At 53.7% G+C, this 20,869-nt stretch overlaps 1 pseudogene across 1 annotated transcript; it reads left to right on the forward strand.

Moving 5' to 3' along the window:
* Nucleotides 1-802: 802 nt before the first annotated feature.
* LOC309604020 (olfactory receptor 14C36-like) lies at nt 803-1,765 on the forward strand (annotated as a pseudogene). The gene has a single exon. The product of its transcript is annotated as an olfactory receptor 14C36-like (transcript).
* The last annotated feature ends 19,104 nt before the right edge of the window (nt 1,766-20,869 follow it).

Raw genomic sequence — 20,869 nt, forward strand, 5'->3', positions numbered from 1 at the left:
CAGGGCAATGCAGATGAGTATCCTGGACAGGTCTTCTAGAGCTGGCACATCCCATGACTGCTAGGACCTGTCAGGATGTCTGTCTTGGCTTCCCTGGTGTGAAGACGGAGGACGTACCCCAGGGCAGAGCTTCCCTGCTGCACAGTCAGAAGGACAGGGCATGATGGCTGCCTTCTCCTGGGGATGGCTGCAGGGCTGTGAAGCCAGTTGTGCAGCCAGGGTGCCCAGGTCTGTCATTCAGAGGAGGGTCCCTGCACCCCAGGGGGCTGTGTGCCAGGGCAGGGACTCTGCCGCCTGCCAGGATCAGCACTCAGCCTTCCCAGGGAGCTTCCTTTGCCTGGCAGCACCCACAAGGTTTCACCTGGAGTGCAACAGGAATGCCAAAGCTTTCTACCTTAAAAACACTCCTCAGTTGCAGTGAGGCAACTAGAACAAAATACACAAACCAAAATCCCCACAGCTCTGCTCTGCTGTTGGGTGAAATGAGAACAACAATGCTGAAAAGCTCATTGGCATCAGAGGTGGATTTAATCTGAGATCACCCTGTGTTCCTGTTTACCGGTTGCTGTAGGGCAGGAGTGACACTTCAAGAGACCACAGCAGAGCTCCCTGCTCCCAATGGCACCTTCTGCCAACACCAGACAGAGCTCATAAAAGGGACATGACAAAGGTGTACCTGAAAGGGGCAAGGAAGCCTGGGGGGTTTCCATGAGAACTGGAGTAGGTTTTGCTCAGAGAACTCTGCCTTAACTTCTCACTGCCTTTTCCTCCCTGGACAGGTCCCCATGCTCAGAAGCAGCAAATGTCCAACGCCAGCTCCATCACTGAATTCCTCCTCCTGGCATTTGCAGACACATGGGAGCTGCAGCTCATGCACTTCTGGCTCTTCCTGGGCATCTACCTGGCTGCCCTCCTGGGCAAGGGCCTCATCATCACCACCATGGCCTGCAACCACCATCTCCACACCCCCATGTACTTCCTCCTCAACCTCTCCCTCCTTGACCTGGGCTCCATCTCCATCATTCTCCCCAAAGCCATGGTCAATTCCCTGTGAGACACCAGGGCCATCTCCTACCAGAGATGTGCTGCACAGGTCTTTCTGTTTGTCTTTCTGATGGCAGCAGAGTTTTCTCTTCTCACCATCATGGCCTATGACTGCTATGTTGCCATCTGCAAACCCCTGCATTACAGGACCCTCCTGGGCAGCAGAGCTTGTGTCCACATGGCAGCAGCTGCCTGGGGCAGTGGGTTTCTCTATGCTGTGCTGCACACGGCCAATATGTTTTCACTCCCACTCTGCCAAGGCAATGCCATAAACCAGTTCTTCTGTGAAATCCCCCACATCCTCAAGCTCTCCTGCTCAGATGCCTACCTCAGGGAAGTTTGGGCTATTGTGGTTAGTATCTTTGTGGAATTTGGGTGTTTTGTTTCCATTGTGGTGTCCTATGTGCAGATCTTCAGGGCTGTGCTGAAGATCCCTTCTGAGCAGGGACAGCACAAAGCCTTTTCCACGTGCCTCCCTCACCCGGCCGTGGTCTCCCTGTTTATCAGCACTGGCATGTTTGCCTACCTGAAGCCCCCCTCCATCTCCTCCCCATTGCTGGATCTGGTGATGGCAGTTCTGTACTCAGTGGTGCCTCCAGCAGTGAACCCCCTGATCTACAGCATGAGGAACCAGGAGCTCAAGGATGCAGTTTGGAAACTGATGACTGGATGCTTTTCTGAAGCAATAAACTGTCCATTTTCTTATGCATATTGCTCATAGCGTAGCTTATTACAGGCTCAGCCTGTCTTCTGGAGGTTTTGGTGGTAGTGGTGGAGGGTTTTTTGCTCTGTTTTACATGTGATAATGTTGTGCAGAAAGAAATTTCGAATTCCTTATCTACCTTTCTAGTGTTACCCAGAGAGCGTAGAAAAGACTGTTGAAATAAGAGCCATGTTCTCTGTGCATTTAAAATAAAATAAAAGACCATTAAGCGACTTCTTTATCTGAGATCCTTTTTCTGAGATGTCTTCTGGTGCCGCAGTGGCAGTGCCTCTGTGCAGAGGTGGAGGGGAAAAGAGTCCTGGCACAGCAGCACTGCCAGGGAGCACCAGCACTTGGTCTTTCTGGAGCTGTTCTTTTAAATTCCACACTCTCTTTCTGAGCCCCTGTGTTGCTGTAAGGAAGGATTGCTCTTGCAGCTTGGTCACAGGCCTTTTGTGTGGCAGTCCCGTGATTGCACGCAGTGACAGGCAATGGGCACTTCTTTGGCAGAGCTGACCTCCATAATCGAGCTTCCACCATACAAGGGAGATTGATCTCCTGATGGCAGTGCCTGAAAGCTCAGGTTTTCTTCCAAAGTTTCTCTCAAGAACAAGCTCAGGAAAGTGCCCTCAAGAGGAAAACACGATTGAACAGCTAAATGGTTTGAGTATTCAGGGTGGGAGCATGTGGCAGTGTCCTTGCACAGGCAGATCTCCTAGGGGAGATGGGAAGGACCAGCAGAGCAGGCCCTGGTCTGTGCCCGTGTTCACTGGACACCCCAGGGAAGCTGCTCCAAGGCAACCACCACAGACCAGCCAGTAACAATCACCATTTCCAGCACTGGACTCTCACCCCTGCTCGTACAGGTTGTTTATCCTTCCACAGTGGGACACCGAATGACTAGTTTGGAAGTCCATGTTTGCGTTGTACAGATGTAAGGTCATGGAGCAGATCCTCCTGGAAGACGTGTCAAAGCATATGGAAGAGAGGGAGGTGATCAGAGACAGGCAACATGGCTTCACAAAGGGCAAATTGGGCCTGACTAATCTCATTTCTCCAACAGAGGAGAGCCACGAAAATGATCTGAGGCCTGAAACACCTCTCCTATGAAGAGAAGCTGAGAGAGTTGGTGTTGCTCAGCCTGGAGAAGAGAAGGGTCTGGGGAGACCTCCTTGTGGCCTGTCAATATATAAAAAGGGCTTATAGGAAAAATGGAGAGAGAATTTATATGAAGGCCTGTAGTGACAGGCCACGGGGCAATGGTTTTAAACTGAAGTATGTTAGATTTAGATTGGACATGGGGAAGAAATTTATTTATGAGGGTGGTGAGACACTGGAAGAGGTTGCCTGAAGAAGTTGTGGCTGCCCCATCCCTGGAAGTGTGCAAAGTCAGGCTGGATGAGGCTTTGAGCTATGTGATCTAGTGGAAGATGTCTCTGCCCATGGAAGTCTGTTTGGACTAGATGATATTTAAAGGTGCCTTCTAGCCCAAATTGTTTTTTGATTCTATGGGATGATTCTGAAGACATGGTGTGCATGTGGTGAGATGAACCTGAGCGAGCACAAATGTCATCAGCTATTCTTGGGGTTGCTGTGGAGGCTTGTGGGAAAGACAGTGTCTTGAGGTCACTTCACATTGAGAGGAATGTCCCCTGGGAAACCACCTGAATGCAGCACTGGGATGCGCTGCCTTGACCCGAGGTTCCTGTGTCCATTCCTCATGCCTTGGGGCATCTCTAAGGCGTGCAAAGCAGGGTGATACACTGCAGTGCTTAGGTGCTTCCCAGCCTCTGGGAGTGGCAACAGGAGGCCAGGGAGGCACTACCACTGTTGCAATTCACTGCCTCTATGTCTGCAAAGGAAGGACTCCTGTCTCTGAACACCCATGTGTGTATGAGGAGTGCACGAGGCCAGCTCAGATGTGGACGCCTGACAGACCCCCAAACTTTCTGTGTGTTACTCCAGGAACAACTCCCACTGTCCCAGTGAGATTCATCTCACCTGCCTCGGATAGGTTCATTGCAAATGCTCCTGGTCTTCTACATTACCCTCCCTGGCCTTTCTGGCCTGTGCCTTCAAATACACAGTATGAAAGAAGCTCGCCTGTGGAGTATCTCACCTGTGCAGTCAGAAGTATTCCTGCTAGCATGAGCAGCATTGCCATCTAGACGGCGGCATTTCTCACCTTTCAAAAGGCACAGAGCACATCTGGGGAGTACGAATACACTCAGAGGCACACACACCTTCATGTTTCACCTCTCTGAAGTTCCTTCACAATTCCTTTAAGCAACTAGCATAGAAAAAGAAATGTTCTTCCTCCTAGGTGTCCTGCCAGGAGAGAGGGGACAGGAAGGACATAAAACCTTCAATGGAGAAAGGGGAAGGGGACAATCAAAGCTCATCAATGGAGTTACCTGTACTGCAAATAGGGAATGTCCCCAAGCCTTAGAGAAATCCTCCTCTCTCTCATGACGTGCCCTGTGACTGGTGTTGGGAACACCCTCATCACTGTGCTGGTGGTGGACAACTTGAAGACTTGCTATAGCTCCACCACCACGCCCCAGACCTGACCACACTGCTGACCAGACTGGACACACCACCATCTCTGCTGACAGCGGTGTTAGTAGTACTTGCTGCCCCTTTTGCATGTACTGAGTGTTTCCTGCTGGTGGCCACATCCTACGATCAGTACTGGGCTGCGTGCCACCTGCTTCTCTCTGCAAGACTCATGGCCTGGAAGGTCTCTTTTGGGAAGGCAGCTACACCTTGGCTAGAGGGGTTTCTCTCATCTACAATAGTCACTTCATTCCTGTCCCAGATACAGGTCTGTGGCCCCAGTGCAGTGGATCACTTCTTCTGTGATTTCACTGGAGCTCTCCTGCAGTGACACCATGACACTTACACTCTTTGCTCTCATAACCTGCTTTTTAGATTTTGGCCTCCCCTTCCTCTTCACGGCGGCATCCTGTGCGTGCACCAGAGCTGCCACCCTGGGGCAGCTCTCCCACCCAGCATGGACAGGCAGGAGGCCTTCTCCACCTGCTGCTCTCACCTCACTCGTGAAACTGTTTTCTACAGCATCCTCATCCTTGTCTGTCAGATGCCCAGAAAAGCCCTCCCGAGACAGCTGGACAAAGCCCTTTTGCTACACCATCCTCAGGCCCCTGCTCAATCCCCTCATCTGCAGCCTGAGGATCAGAAAGTTTGGAGGGGAGTGGGACACTGGGAAAAGTGCTCAGAAAAGCTGTGGGCTGCACAAAGAGCCAATTGGAGTTGTGGGCCTGCTGGGAGAAACGACTTCTGGTTCTCTTCTGAACAGGCCCAGAAAACCCAGACAGGTGTGTGCTGTGTCCTGGGCACTCTCCTGGAAGTGTGAGATGTGGAGAAGGTTTCTGGTGCAGAGAGGTGCAAGTGGGGCTGGCTGGTTTCATTGTGAGACCTCTGTAAAACGCCTTGTAAAGGCAAGAGGCATCAGAGAGGTTGCATAGCTGGCCTTTAGCAAGGCCTTAACATGGCCTCCCATAGTCTCCTTCTAGCCAGATTGGTGATATCTGGACTAAAGAAGTAGACGATGAGGTGGACGGGAGGATGACTGCACGATCAGGCTCAGATGTCACCACTGGCAGAGTCCTCCTTGCAGCCAGTCATTATCAGCACCTCTCTGCTACCAGCACTTGGGCCAACACTGTTGAACATCTTTATTAAGTCCCTGTACGATGGGATGGAGCTCACCTTCAGCTCCCTTGGCAAGCTGAGAGGAGCTCTGGAGCTACCTCACCTAGTTCACCCTGCCTTGAGCTGGAGTGTTGGGAAAGATGACATTCAAATCTCTTCTAACCTGAGCTATTCTATGATTCAATCAGTCTTCCGCTTGGAGAGCTTTTTGATGACAGAATAAGCAGAGGAAGGAGAAAAGACAAAGATGCAGAAGCAGAGACATAGAGGGTTCCAACAGAGATAGAGTAGTTCTTCTGAGCAATGTTTCTCCATGTGAATGATTGGTAAGAAAAGACATTTCTGTGGAATATCCCTTTGGAAAGGTCATGGGATTGGTAGAGGTCTCTTGTGAACGAGGACAAAGCAATGTTGCGCCCATCTCTGAAAGAAGGCAAAAGGACAACCCAGGGAACCACAGGCTGTACAAGCTCACTTTGGTGAGGAGTAAGCCATCAACATCTCTTGGGTGATATTTCTGGGACCTTTAAAGAGAAGAATGTGTCCAAAAGCAGTCAGCATGGACTTTCAAAGGGTAAAGCATGCCTCACCAAGCTGACTGCCTTCATGATGAAGTAACTGCATTTGTGCATGAGGGGACAAGAGTGGATGTTGGTCACCTCAACTTCAGCAAGATTTGTGACGTGTTCTCCCTCACTATTCTTGTACCCAAGTTAGGACATTACGTCCTGGAAGGGCAGACAAACAGATGGGTGAAACACCCGCTGGATGATTGGGCCGAGAAAGCAGTGGTGAAGGGGTCATACCCTACCTGAAGGCCAGCGGGACATACTGGGGCATCATGGGGCAGCACAGGGAACACTCCTGGGCCCTGTGCAGTCTAACAGCTGTATCCATGACCCAGAGGAGGCAACTCTCACCATGTTCAGCAAGAACAAATGCCGGATTCTGCACCTCAGATGAAATAATGCTGGGCACAAGTATAGACTGGGAGAGGAGTGGCTAGAGAGCAGCCCTGCAGAGAGGGATCTTGGGGTGCTGGCTGGCAGGGGGCTCAACAGGAGTCAGCAGTGTGCCCTGGCAGCCAAGAGGGCAAACCGCACCCTGGGGTGCAGTATAACGAGGGGCTCAAAAGAGGGGATGTTGTGGTTTAACCCCAGTCGGCAACTAAGCACCACCCAGCCGCTCGCTCACCCTCCCTCCCACAGTGGGATGGGGGAGAGAATCAGAAAAAAAAAGTAAAGCCCGTGGGTTGAGGTAAAGACAGTTTAATATGACTGCAGAGGAATGGGAAATAATAATAATAATAATAAAAATAATAATAACAACAACAACAACGACAACAACAACAACAACGACAACAACAACAACAACAACAACAACAACAATAATAATAATGATAATAATAATAATAAAAGAGTATACAAAACAAGTGATGCACAATCACCACCTGCTGACCAATGCCCAGCCCGTCCCTGAGCAGCGATTGCTACCCCCGGCCAAGTCCCTCCAGTTTCTATACTGAGCATGACATCATATGGTATGGAATAGCCCTTTGGCCAGTTTGGGTCATCTGTCTTGGCTGTGCTCCCTCCCGCATTCTTGTGCGCCGTGCAGAGCATGGGAAGCAGAAAAGCACTTGACTAGTGGAAGCACTACTTAGCAACAAGTAAAACATCAGTGTGTTATCAACGTTATTCTCATCCTAAATCCAAACCACAGCACTATACCAGCTACTAGGAAGAAAATTAATTCTATCCCAGCTGAAACCAGGACAGGGGATTATCCCGCTGTATTTGGCACTGGTGCAGACTCACTTGGAGTACTGTGTGCAGTTCTGGGCCCCACAATTGAAGAAGGATGCAAGGTACTTGAATACGTCCAGAGGAGGGCACCAAAGCTGGTGAAAGGGCCGGAAGAAATGTCCTCCGAGGAGCTCCTGAGGACACTGGGCTTGTCTAGTTTGGAGAAAAGGAGGCGGAGGGGTGACCTCACTGCTCTCTACAGCTTCCTGAGGAGGGGAAGTGGAGAGGGAGGTGTTGATTGCTTCTCCCTGGGATCCAGCGACAGGAAGCAGGGAAATGGTTCAAAGCTGCGCCAGGGGAGGTTTAGACTGGACATTAGAAAGCATTGTTTTACCAAGAGGGTGGTCAAACACTGGAACAGGCTTCCTAGAGAGGTGGTCGATGCCCCATGCATGTCAGTGTTTAAGAGGCATTTGGACAATGCCTTTAATAACATGATTTATCTTTCGGTCAGACCTGAAGTGGCCAGGGATTTGGACAAGATGATCCTTGTAGGTCCCTTCCAACTGAACTATTCTATTCTATGCTATTCTGTTCTGTTCTATTCTGTTCTGTTCTCTATATATACCCGTACAGGGTGGATCCCTCCAGCAGCTAGGCTCAGATGCTCAGTCTCCTCAGTAGCTGCCCTGGATACCAACCTCCCCAGGTGCACGCACCTGGACATGAGTCCCCTGAGGCTGCAACCCCATTCCAGATGCTGCTACAGACCACCCCAGTCACACACACACACACACACACTCTCTTAAGTCCAGTCACTCCGGTCTCTCAGTTGCTGGCACTAATGACATATGGGCTGTCTGACCCCATGGTCCTTCTCCAGTTGCTGCACTCATCCCCCTGTGCTCACATGTTCACGCAGAAGAGAGATTCCCCCACACAGGAATGAGCTAGAAATTAAGTTTAATGAGAAGACAGGACAGACTGCACTGGTCAGGGTCCTCCCCTACGCTTCCCATAATAAATCCTGTGCAATCCAAAAATGCTCTTCCCCTGCATCCCATAATGTGTCCTACGCCCCTAGGCAACAATTCCCTTAGTCCAAATGGTCATCCAGAGAGCTGCTCGCAGTGACTCCTCTTGGTGGGTTTCACACCTGGACAACAGGGCTGACGGCTCTCCCAGGGCAGCCCTGGAAGGAGCCGGGACAAAACGTTCCTTCCTCAGGAGCCCGTCATCTGGGTTCCCACCTGCCACTGTGCCTCTGTGCTCTTCTCGCTTTGTGGAGATGGGCTCTTGATGAGCTGGTGGCTCTCCTGTGATGGCTCTGGGAGCAGCTGGGGCAGGGTGTTAACTGAGTTACTCCTCCTGCCCTTGGTAGTGCCTTCTTTGTGTGTGCAGATGAGCTTCTTCTCACTTAACCTAACACAACCCAACAAGAACATGCATCTCTTGAGGCTTGTAGTGAGCTTGTAGAGGAGGACCAGATGGTAACTCAAGACTGTGATGCCTATGACCCAAGCAGCAACAACCAGGTGGATGCAGAGCTGAGGCTTCATGATGGCAGCATAACGCAAAGGCTGGCAGATGGCAGCGTAGCAGTCAAAGGACATGACAACAAGTAGAACCATCTCTGTACAGCCCAGGGCAAAATAGAAACAGGACTGGGCAAAGCAGCTGCTTAGTGAGATTGTTCTCCTACCAGAACTCAGGATCACAAACAATTTGATGCTTGTGGAGGATGTGAACCAGATTTCCAGGAAGGCCAGATTGCTGATGAAAAAGTACATGGGGGTTTGCAGGCGGTGATCCACATACACGAGGAAAATGATGGTTGCGTTCCCCATCACTGTTGTCAGGTATATGAGCAGAAGGAGCAGAGAGAGAAATAGCTGTAGGCTTTGATCAAGCCCTGAGAAACCCTCTAGGATGAACTCAGTAACTGCAGTTTCATTTTCTGCTCCCATGCTGAATTTCAGTTCATCCTGCCGAGACAGGAAGATGGCAAAACCCAAGTGTGATTATTTCACCGTCTGGATGAAAGGAATCCTTCCTTCTCTGCTTCTTTCCTTGCTTGCAGTCTTCCTCCTAGATAGCACAGAGAGAGAGAGAGAGTCCTTCAAGCCTTTCTCACCCCCTGATTTTTCTGGTTTACATTTCAGTTCGAGTCCTCAGAGAATTTGTTGTTGTCTTTCTACCTTTCTCAAACACTCCCAAAGGATTCTTTCTCCAGAGCAGAAGATTTTAAAGAGGCTGCGAGCTATTTCACCCCATTCCTGGCAAATTCCATGTTCACTCAGACCTATAGCAAACATCTGTCACACCTATGTGCCAAACTCATCTCCTCTATTGCACAAATGCTAAACCATCAAATGAAATGAAATGAAATCAAATCAAATGTGTATGTTGAAAGCTATTCTTTCTACTTTTCAGAGGTACTCGCCTTCTTGCACTAGGAATCCCTGGGAGTCTCTTGTTTTCAACATAAGTAATATCCAGTATCTCTTTTGCAATCCCCTGCTTCCGTCCACACCTTCTTGCTCTCTGTTTCTTCAGGAGAGGGGGAGGGGGTGGAATAGGGACTAAGTATAAGTTGTCTTCTTTCGTACTCTAAATAATGACTGAAATGGATGATGACTCCACACAGTCTGTCACGCAATCTTATCTGACATCCATCTGCACCGAAACATGGTTGTTTCCAGTTACTCATTGCTATTGCCATCAAATATCCTTACCTAAATGCAGAGCAAGAGAAGAGTGTCTGGAAGGGATTTGTAACCTTTCTTTTGCATGCCAGTTACAGGTTGGGAGGAACCAGCCTCTAGCATTTTCTCTTGTTTCCATTGATTATAGAGGGAGCCTGGGGAAAATCAGTTCTCACAGGCACCTGCAGCCAAGTAGATGAACCCCATCATTCAAGTCTCAAATCACTGATTTATTAAGGGTTTGTCGTTTGTTTGGTTGGTTTTTTTTTAATCAAAATAGACATCTAACAGAAGGAAGCACAAGAAAACTATATGCAATAAAGATTTATGTTTTTCCCTTCATCTTTGTATTTGTTTTTAGACATGGAAAGGAGCAGAGCAGATGACTGCAAAAGTACGATGATTCCAAGTGCAAGGGGCGGAGAGGGAGAGGAAGAGATGGTGGGTTTGAAGCAGTGAAACAGATCTTCAAACAAAGCAGCTTCTCTTCAGGCCCTGCATCGTCAAGCATGCAGCCAGCATATGCCATAGTGAGTGAAGAAATAGAGGGTATGCAGGTGAAGGATATCCAGGTGAAGAAGGCCTTAGTGTGGCTTTGCACAGAGGTTATCCTCAGGACGGTGCATATAATGTAGGCATAAACCACAGTAGTCAGTGTGAAGGAGCTCAACAACACAGCGGAGAACAGAGCAACGCTCATGTTTCATAGTAGCTGGTGCCCATGCGGGCTGCTCTCAGCAAAGGGATGATGCCGCAGAAGAAGCAGTCTCTGCAGTGGGCACAGCATACAGGATGGTGGGGCTGAGCGTGGAGAGAGATGCCATTCCCCAGCAGCTAAAGATGAGCATGGAGCACAGCCAGGAGTTGGTAAGGACAGAGTCGTGTGAGGGGTTGCAAATAGCCCTGCAGCAATCGAAATACACCAGAACACATAAGTTAAACTCAGCTGTGCTGATGGAGAAGGAGGGACTTGTAAGCAGCCGCAGAGATATCTTAATCTCCAGCATGAGACTGACAAACATGTTAGGGGGAATGACCAGAGTGAACCAAATATCCAAGAAGGACAAGGTGCTGCGGAAGGGATGCCTGGGGGTGTGGCACTAGTGGTGCAGCCAAAGGATGGCAACGGTGACTGCATTCCCCATGACAGCGAGCAGAGAAATCACCAGAAGCAGTGTGAAGAGGAGGGTTTTCAACTCCTGAAGGCCTTTTCAGTCCTTCAGGAAAAATATTCTTGCTCTGGTATGGTTGTGAGAATCCATTTTGGTACCTGGTCAGTTGAACGTGTGGCAAGGGTAACTAATATCGTGCTTGGTGAAATTCATCTTGTTACCTCTGTCACCATTCCCTTCCCTTTTCTTAGGTTTTCTCGTCCTTCTTTCGTGGCCCTCAGATCAGATGCCTAATTTCTCCAGTGTGGCAATCTGCTATACCTCCACTATCCTGCCCAGGCTGCTGGCCAGCTTCCTAACCAGGGACAGAACCGTTTCTGCTCAAGGCTGCATGACACAATTCTTTTTCTTTGCCTGTTGTGCAGGTACCGAGTGTCATCTGCTGGCCACCATGTCCTAGGATCGGTACTTGGCCATATGCCACCCCCTGCTCTATGCCAGCCTCATGAAGCAAGAAGCTCTGTCTCCAGCTGGCGGCTGGGTCTTGGCTAGCAGGATTACTAATGTCTGCCATAGTCACTGGGCTACTTTCCAACTTACACTTCTGTGGTCCCAATGCAATTGATCACTTCTGTGATTTTGTCCCATTGCTGGAGCTCGCCTGCAGTGACACCACCGTGCTTAGACTGGTTACTTTCATCATCTGCTTTCTGGATGTGGTCTTCCCCTTTCTGTTCACCTTGGTATCCTATATCTGCATCATAGTTGTGATCCTGAGGATCCCAGCCACCATGGGGAGGCAGAAGGCCTTCTCCACCTGCTCCTCTCACCTCATCATGGTCACTGTTTTCTATGGTACCCTCATCGTTGTCTATATGATACCCAGAACAGCCTCACTGAGGCAGCTCAATACAGTGCCATCCTTTTTCTACACCATCCTCACGCCCATGGCCAATCCACTCCTCTACAGCCTGCAGAACAGGCAAGTCAAGGGGGCTCTTGGAAATGCCCTCAGAAAGACTGTGGCCTGCATCGAGAGCTCCTACCAGTTGTGACCCACCAGGAATAAACAGGTTGCGGTTGTGTCAAGTGTGGACAACTCAGAAGTGCATATTTTGTGTACCAGGTATATCTTTAGAAGTGCAGAATCTGGGGGCTGTTTGGGGAATGAGAAGTGGGAAAATTTGTGTCTGAAAGACATACAGGTCTGGTGTTGAAGAGTGTAAAAAACTTCCCTGGCTTTCTTCTTGCTTTAAAGTAACCACAATTGTGATCCTGCAAGTGGGAGCTGTTGAAATGCCACACCTGCCCAGGACTGGCAGAAAGCTTACTCTAAACATGCTGTTTTCTCTTCCGTTAGCCAGCCAAGCTGAGGGGTGGGGGTCCTGCGTGTCTGGGATTCCTCAGGACATCTTCATATTGACAGTGAGAAGGGGGAAGTTGAATCAACCCTTCCACTCGACATGTCTAAATCTGAGTAGATGAATCCCATCCCTCCTGTTCTCTGCGCTGTCTAGCAGAGGAGAACTGTGAAAGCTAGTCTGATAGGGCCAGCCCCTCTGGAAAAAAAAAAAAAAAAAAAAAAAAAAAAAAAGTAGATCCTTCTTCAGAAGAAGGGTACACGAGCTGGGTCTCACCTTCCCAAATTTTTAACACAGAAATCATTACTTTCCATTTCTTTCCTTCTCCTAATCTGACCCCCCACCAGCCCCCCTCCCCCAATGTAATTACTTACTTGTTTCCCACTGGCTGACTTCAATATTGCAACCTGAGTCCTCCTGTTTTCTTCTTTCTTGCAAAAGAGAGTGACGTCATGCTCATGGGCCATGCCTGAGCACATCCACCCCCAGCAGCGGGCTTTCCCCATTTCCTAAGCTGAGGCATGCGCACAAGATGGAAATGTCTCCATCACCCCTGATTTGCGCAAGGACCTTCAGCCCTGACATATTCCCACAACACACTTATTCTTCCTCCACCCACAGACATAAATCCCTTCCCACTTCCAGGCTCAAATCATGGTTGCAAGAATTTGATGCATTCCAGAAGAGGCCTTGAGCTTCCTGAATCTTCTTGGTGCTTATGACAATGTTCCTGGCTCCCTCCAGATCTGATGGACTTCCTTTATATAACAAGACTTTATGACAAGCTTTTATGAAATGTTTGTTTTTCTGTCATTCCTGTGTGTTGAAAGAGTAGACACAGAAAAGAAAGAAATATCCACCAAAACGGATGCTGAGTGAAGTGCCAGTAAGAACCAGGTGAGGCACCCCCCTGGCTGTGGCTTCCTGGCAAGAAGTCTGTCCCGAGAAGGGGATCCAGCCTCTGCCACTCTGGAGTGGGGAATCAGCAGTGTCCATGCCACCTGGCAGAGACTGTCTGTCCAAGCAGAGTTACTGTCTCGTCAGCTTTGAGCGCGAGCTTGAAAATGCTTGGCTGCAGGGGTAGTGCCTGTGGGATTATCATTGCTCCAAAAGAGCAGTCCTTCCAGGTCTTTCTTGAGCAAGAACGGGAGAGTCATTGCTGAGGATGGGCTTTGGGGCCATGTGTGCAAAGCAGAATAGATGAGCAGTCCATCCCCTTAACTCCACTCAACCACTCCAGAAGGTCACAGTGACTGTGCTCTGGTTTTGATTCCCCTAAACCCTCTCTGCTAGGCAGGGGCTCAGCAGGGGAAAATCTATGGCACTGGGCAACACAATTGCCGCAGCTGTACCACCCTGAGGACACCATCCCTGCGTGTGGTCAAACCATCAACCTTTGGGTTAACAGCTGAGCATGCTCACCCACCCTGCCACAGGGACCCCAGCCAGGGCTGTCCCCAGGCACTGCTTTGCTGTCAGGACAGACGTCAGTGCTGAAGGAATGGGAAGGTCCCTGAGCCCAACGCCCATCCCCAGCCCCATGGAGATGGAAGCCTGCTGTTCACCTCACCTGCCTGGAGGGGGTATAAGATTTCTGCCTCCATGTGCCCTCCACCGCATGCCCTGGGATGCCATCGGAGCCTGGGGGCACATCAGTCCAGGGAGGGCATTTCCCTCACCCTGTTGCACTGCTGCTGCTGTGGAGCAGGGGACAGATGTGGCACAGATGGCTGTTGCCCTGGGTGGCAGAGGAGGCTCAGGGGAAAGGATTTTCTCCTCTCCATCGACCCATCCCGAAGTGGGCCAGCGGGTGGGAGCAGCACCTGCAGCAAGAGCCTCCTTCTGCCCCATTGCCCTGCAGAGACCTTGAAGGGGCAGCACTCTGCAGTGCAGCCCTGTGCCAGGATCAGGCCCCAGCAGAGAGGCAGTCCCAACTTGCCCCACATCAGAAGGATTCAAGTGCTGTTTGCTGCAGAGGGTCCCTGGGCACCCAGGGGAATACAGGACTTGTCATAGGCACATCACGGGAGGAGAGTGCCTCCCCTGATGGCAGGTGTCAAGGGGATGTAGCTCAGTGGCAGAGCACCTGCTTCGCATGTGGGAGGTCCTGGGTTCAATCCCCAGCATCTCCAGGGGTACTTTTGCCCTGACTCCCCAGCCTCAGGCAGGTGCAAGCTGGAGCTCAGGCACTGGTCCTCTCCAGGCCCTGTGGGCCTGCCCTGCCCACCCAGGGCTTGACTGTGGGGTGAGGAGGGCTGTGGGAGGGCTGTGTGTGCTGCCTCTGCTGAGCCCCCTCTTGGAGGAGAAGCAGGCAGCTGTGCTGGACCTGAGCTCAGGTCACTGCCCTGCACCACAGACCCACCCCACCGCCCAGGGTCAATGCTTGGCAGCAGAGTGTGGGGGGACCTCAGGGAGGGGAGAGGTGTCAGCAGCACACTAGGAATCATTTCTGGCTGCACTGAGAGATGTGGTGTGAGGGTGCTGGTCCAGCCCAGGCGTCCTTTGGGACCAGGGCCACACTGCCCTGGTGGCTTTCCAGGGATAAGGGTCTGAGATTGTCCTGTTTCCATACCACATGGGAAGCACTCCTCTGTGCCAGCAGGTAGGGCTGGCTGAGTTGGACGAGCCTGGGCAGGGCTGTGGGACTCCCAGCTGGAGGAATGACATTTCTTATCCTGACCCTTTCTCCTGGTCCTTCTCCTTCCACCATCACCACTGGCTTAAGCAGAGCCTCAGCTCAGGGCATGTGGAGCTCCTGAGGTCAGACACAGCCCTGCAGAGGTGGGGCTGGTAGGGCTGGTGCCCACCTCTTGTTCCTGGGGTGTTTGGTGTCTCTGTCGATGCTGCGCTGGTGGGATCAGGGAGGCACAGGCCTGTCCACAGCCGTGGACAGGCGGGAAGGGCCAGATGGTGCCTTGGCTCGCCTCCCAGCTAGAACAACCGCAACCAAAATGGAGTGTGAGACACAGCCTTTCACTGCAGGGTGCTCAGCCCCTGGGAACAGTGAGCCCAAACTAAGAGAAATAAGGCTGCCCTCCTGTGGGCTTTCCACAGCCGTGCTCTGCTCAGCGTGGGGCAGCAGTGCTGAGAGTCGGGGGTCTCAGTGTGACCCCCCTCAGGTAGGTCCTCAGGAGCTGCAGGAGGAAGCACAGATCTGGGGCCCAGTGACAATCCTGCTTTGCTGCATAGAATGGACCCAGCCCACAGGGCCAGGTTGTTCACGTCCAAGAATGCCAGGGCTGGAGCTTATCCCAGTGGGAGTTTTCCAGGGGATGGAGGCTTTTTTTTCATGCCCATGCATATCACCCATCACTGTGGGAGTCTCGCCCTGGGAACACTGCTCTCCCATGGGGGCTGCCAGCAGGAAGGCTACAGGGTATGGAGCAGAGGGATGTGTGAGCCTGGGCTTCCTCCAGATTCCCCCCAGGGTCCCCCCAGGGGTGGAGGAGCTCCCAGCAGGGAATGGGGCAATGCAGAAGTGGGAGAGGATGTTGGTGACAGCCGCCTCCTGCCCTCTTCTCCCCTAGGGCCAGATCCTGCCGTTGGCAGCAGTACTGAGCTGCAGCAACTCCCCACAGGGAGCCAACACACCTTCCAGCCTGCAGCAGAGGAGCCTTTTAGGGAAGAGCTGGAGGGGTGTGGAGACCCACCAGTGGGAGCAGGGAGGGCAGTTTGGGCTCCAGGTCCTGCCCAAGTGTCAAACCTTCTCCCCGCCTGTCTCCTGTGTAAGTGGTTTTTCTGTCCATGGGCGCAGGGGCTGGTGAAAGCCCCGGCCAAGGGAGAGGGACCCTGGCTCAGGTCCCAACAGCACCTGTTTTAGGGGAGGGACACAAAATCTCCGCTGCCATGAAAACGTGCCCACATGAGCATCCTCCTGGATGGGTCCTTCTCCAGGCCAGGGGCCAGACCACGGCTTTTGGCTGCAGCACACGTCTCGTGGGGATCCTTTCTCCATCCCCCGGCCCTCCAACAGCGCTGAGGGAAAGGTGCCCCCATCCCTCCTGTACCTGCAGACAAGTGCTGCCCCGACACAAATCCAAACTGACACCCCTGGCGAGGCAGCAGGAGGGCAGGGGTGGGGGCTGGAGGGGAGCAGGAGGAGGGGGTCCCAGGACTGCCATGGGGCTTTACAGCCCCTGCTCAGGAAGAAGGCAGCTCTGTGCCTGTGACAAGAGTGCTCGGGGTCTGTGAGGGCCCAAGAGAGCAGGAACAGCCCATGGAGACTGGGGTCCTGGCAGAGCATGAGGAGAGGGAATTCCAGCCCCGTGTGTCCCAGAAAGTGGCTCTGCACCCTGTGCTGGGGCAGTGTGGAGCACAGCTGCCTCCTAACCTTTGTGGGAGGTAATCCACGGGTCATGATCCCCGCTGGGGCTGGCTGGGGTGTTCAGGGCACTGCGGCCACCTTCGGGCTCACTTTTTCAGGCCACAGCCCAGGGCTTACCCTGACACGGCAGCTCTGCACTGTGGGACCAGCGTGGCACAGGCTGGGCATGGGGGAAAGAGCAGCTGGAAACCCCGGGGTGAGGAAATGGGTGCTCCTGCTGGAGTGCATCACAGCACCTATCAGAGAGCCGTTTTGACTAGAAACTGCCTGTGGCCAGCAGGATGGAAATGTCTCTGTCAGCAGGATTATTCCCCAGGCACCAGGGGCTCTCGCAGCCCCACAGCCTGACCCCGAGCCTGCTGTCCCTGAGATACGCCCCTTCCCTACCACTATGTCTTTGTTCTCTGCTCCCCTGATCAGCCTCAGGGAGATGACCCGACACCTGGGCAGGCAAGCAGCAGCTCTGGTTCAAAGCCCCCAGAGACTTTTAATAAGAACCAATATGGATGCACAGTGTAAAAATGGGAATAAAAATAGAGGGAACTCCCAGCCATTTCTGCTGCCCGTGATAAAGGGAGACGGTTCCCTGGTGCTCACAGCTCTCCCAGCTGCACAGGCCTCTCCTCCCTCCTGCCTGCACCCAGCTGCACAGCAGGGATGGGCTCTCCTGGCCTGGGGCTCGGGGACTGTTGCGCACCAAGCTCCACTATCACAGCCTTTGTGTCCTCACGGGGATGTGCCAGAGACACCTCTTCAGCATCATCATAGCCCATGCTCCCCAGGAACAGGGATGAGGTGTCTCCTTCGGCTCCAGGGACCCCAGCACTTCTCCGGGAGCGCAGCCTGCCCCCTACAAGCAGCAAGGCAGGGCATTGCAGTTTGCCCCATGGGGTCTGTACATTACCTTCCTCCCCACTCCTCACCACATTCAGCTCCTTCTCCCACCCCAAGTCCCTCCAAGGAAAACTCCTGGGTCAGGTTCCCCCTTCCCAGGAGCTTTGGGTGTCAGTACAGTAGCGACGTGGGTAGCACCAGGGATGGCACCCCAGGAACCAGCAGCGCTATCTTTCCCTCTCACCTCTGAGTGCATCCCTGGGCCCTGCTCCCTCCTCTGGTGCCCTGGGCATTTCCCAAGCTCCCTGCCCAGGGGCAGCATCATCCCCAGGGTCAGAAACCTCCCTGGCATCATCATAGCCATCCACTGGGTCACCTCCAGGCAGGACAAGGACATCTGAAAGGAGAGGGGAGCTGGTGACAGTGAGAAGACACGTCCTGCAGAGCAGAGGGTGGGAGGATGCACAGGGACACAGGGCTGAGACACTGGTGGTGGCAGCACCACAGGAGGCCCCCGTGTCCTCCCCATCTCTGATGGTGACACTCAGTGACACCTCTGTCCATCACATGGCTGCAGGGAGATCAACCCCTTCCTGCCTCCATTACCTGGTGCTGATCCCACACCATCCTCCTCGCTGTCCCCAGGGGAGGGCTGCAGCTGGGTCAGGGACTCCTCTGAATAGGAGCCTGGAGAGATGCACAGCCGGTGTTAGGGAGCGAGCCCCACAGACCTGTCTCATGGTCAGCGCTGCTGGGGAAGGGGGACCCACAGAGCTGGGGCTGCATGGGGAGGAGGGCTGGGAATTTACCCTGCTCCCCCGAGACAAAAGCCGTCTCAAAGGTGCTCCCAGAGCTGCCCAAGCGCGGCCCCTTCCCTCACTCCTCAGGTGTCACATGGGGTGCAGGGGCAGGAAGAGAAGGGCTGTCCAGCTGGGATGGGCAAAGCTGGTTGGGAGGAAGCTCCTCTCCTGGGCCCAGGACCTGAATGCTCTCCCCACAGACCACACAGCCCCAGCGCTGCAGGGACCACGGGCTGGGAGGCTTCAGGGGATCAGCCCTGTGTTGGGGCCAGGGGAAAGAGTCCTGCAGATGGGCCTGCAGGGAAGACCCACACCCACCTGAGTGACCAAACCTTGCCTGCTTCTCCCACACTGGGCTGTAACCAATCTCCTCATACACGGCCTCAGGGAAGAGCTCCTGAGCCCTCCTGGAGCCTGGGGACAGAGGCAGGGCTGGCACAGGGACAGGCAGAGGGGCGATGGGACCCCACTGTGCTCCCCCAAACCTGTTCCTTTGGCCAGCTCAGGACTGGTCTGACAGCACAGCCCCACTGCGTTGTCCAGGCATGGCTGGGCAGAGGGACAGCCTGGGGAGCCTGACACCACGGAGACGGACTCTACTGCCCCACGCTCCTCCTGCCATCTCCCTTGCCCCAGAGCCCCCTCCAGCACTACCCAGAGCACTGCCAGCCTTGGCCATCTCCACTCTGCCATTTCTCTCCTCGCCCCATCACTAGCTCCCCCCACCTCTGGGCTCTCTCCACCCCTTGCTGCTGGTGCCCCATGGCCAGGCACTCAATGGGGTGGTGCATAGGACAGGTGGCAGCACACAGTCTCATCCCCCCAGCTCTGCCTGTACCTCTCAGTGACACCCCACAGAACCCCACAGCCCTTCCAGGAGGCATGGTCCCTGGGACTGCTATGGAAGGACCCACCTCTGCGCCCAGCCCTGGCACTTAGCACTTGCCCAGCCAGGAGGGCCAGGAGCAGGCAGAGAAGGGCCCCCAGGATGATGCAGATGATGACGGGCACTGAGACTCTCCTGCTTCTGGTAAAATGACCCTGGGTAGGATCTGCATGGACGAGAACATAGAAGGGGCAACACCAGGCCTGGGAGAGGTGGGGGCAGCACCAGTCCTGACTCCCATCACTCAAGGCAGCAGAAGGTGGAGGACCCCAGGGCTGAGTAATGGGGAAGCTTCCACCCTGCTGAGGAAATTACAGCCCTCCCCAACTCTCCTGGGAGCTTCACACCCCAGCAAGGAGCCCCTTCCATCCAGCTATGGGTCACAGCCTGGTGCTGGGGATACCCAGCCTCGGGCGGGAGGACAAGTTACCTGCTCGGGGTGGAGATGCTGCTGTCCTGGCTGGAGCTGCAGAGGAGGAAAAGGAGAGCTGGGCTGAGGGGACGGGTGTGTGGGTACTGGAGAGCCTCCTTCCCAGCACACCCTGTGTGTGTCTAGAGATGTCCCTGACACATCCCACCCAAACTGCCCCTCCAGTAGCGCTAGAAAGGGAGGCCGGGACAGGGCCCACGGCCTCTGCTCTGGGCGGCAGGCAGGATGGCACAGGCAGCCCAGGGGACAGCCCTGGGGCTGCAGGGCCCCACAGGCAGTGGCCTGAGGACACCCAGCTCCACTGAGGCTGCTCCCCACCTGGCACCAGGCTCCTGCACTCTGCAGGAATGGTCTCGCTTTTGGGAGGTCAGGGGCCATGCCAGGACCAAGTGGGCAAAAGACCTTCTCCAGCTCCCTGCCAATACCCAAGCAAGGGGTCCCATCCCTGCCACTCACCTGAGCAGCATACGGCAGCTTCTTCTTCATGCCGGCAAGCACCACCATCCCCGGGACGGGCCCAGCAGTGGTGCAGGGACAGCTCCGTCCCCCAGCACTCCACCTGCTCCAGCCAGATGGGGCCTTGCCGCATCCCAAATGCGGCCTCATTCAGGGCAGACACTGCAGGGCCACAGCCCAGCTGCCTGCACGCCACCTCGGCATCTTGTATGTCCCAGGAGTCGTCGCACACTGTCCCCCAGGAGCCACGGTGCCAGACCTCCACTCTGCCCGAGCACCTGTCCTCGCCTCCCACGGCACAAATCTTCTCCCTGTCTGGAGAAGGCAAAGACCTCCCATGGCACCCAGACAGCAGGCAGAGCCCTGCCAGACAAGAAGGGTACACAGAGGAGCAGCTCAATACCTGTGCAGCTCGTGGAGTTGGGGCATGGGGCCAACGGGGCCAGGGACATTCCTGGGTGTCACCCTGAAGAAAGAAACCCTGTAGTGAAGGGGGCTGGTTCAGGGGATCGTGCAGAACACAGCAAGGCTGAGCTCTGCTTGTGCCTCCCTGTACCATCTTGGTCATGGCAGCATCTGAACCCCAGTCAGTCAGGGGACACGTGCAGGTCTAGGGGGACCCTGACTGCTCAGCCCCTAAAGGTCCCTGGTTCACAGAGCAGCAGTCTTGTGTCTATGGAGGGGAGACTCTTCTGAACCCTGTCTGGTCTCTTCTGAGACCTCACCTGGAGATGCCTCTGCCTTCCCCAGGCGCTGCTGGCAACCTGGGTGGCAACTGCTGCTGGATGCGTGTT

This window comes from Platalea leucorodia (genome assembly GCF_965183815.1).
Source record: "Platalea leucorodia genome assembly, contig: HAP1_HAP1_SCAFFOLD_304, whole genome shotgun sequence".
NCBI lineage: Eukaryota > Metazoa > Chordata > Aves > Pelecaniformes > Threskiornithidae > Platalea > Platalea leucorodia.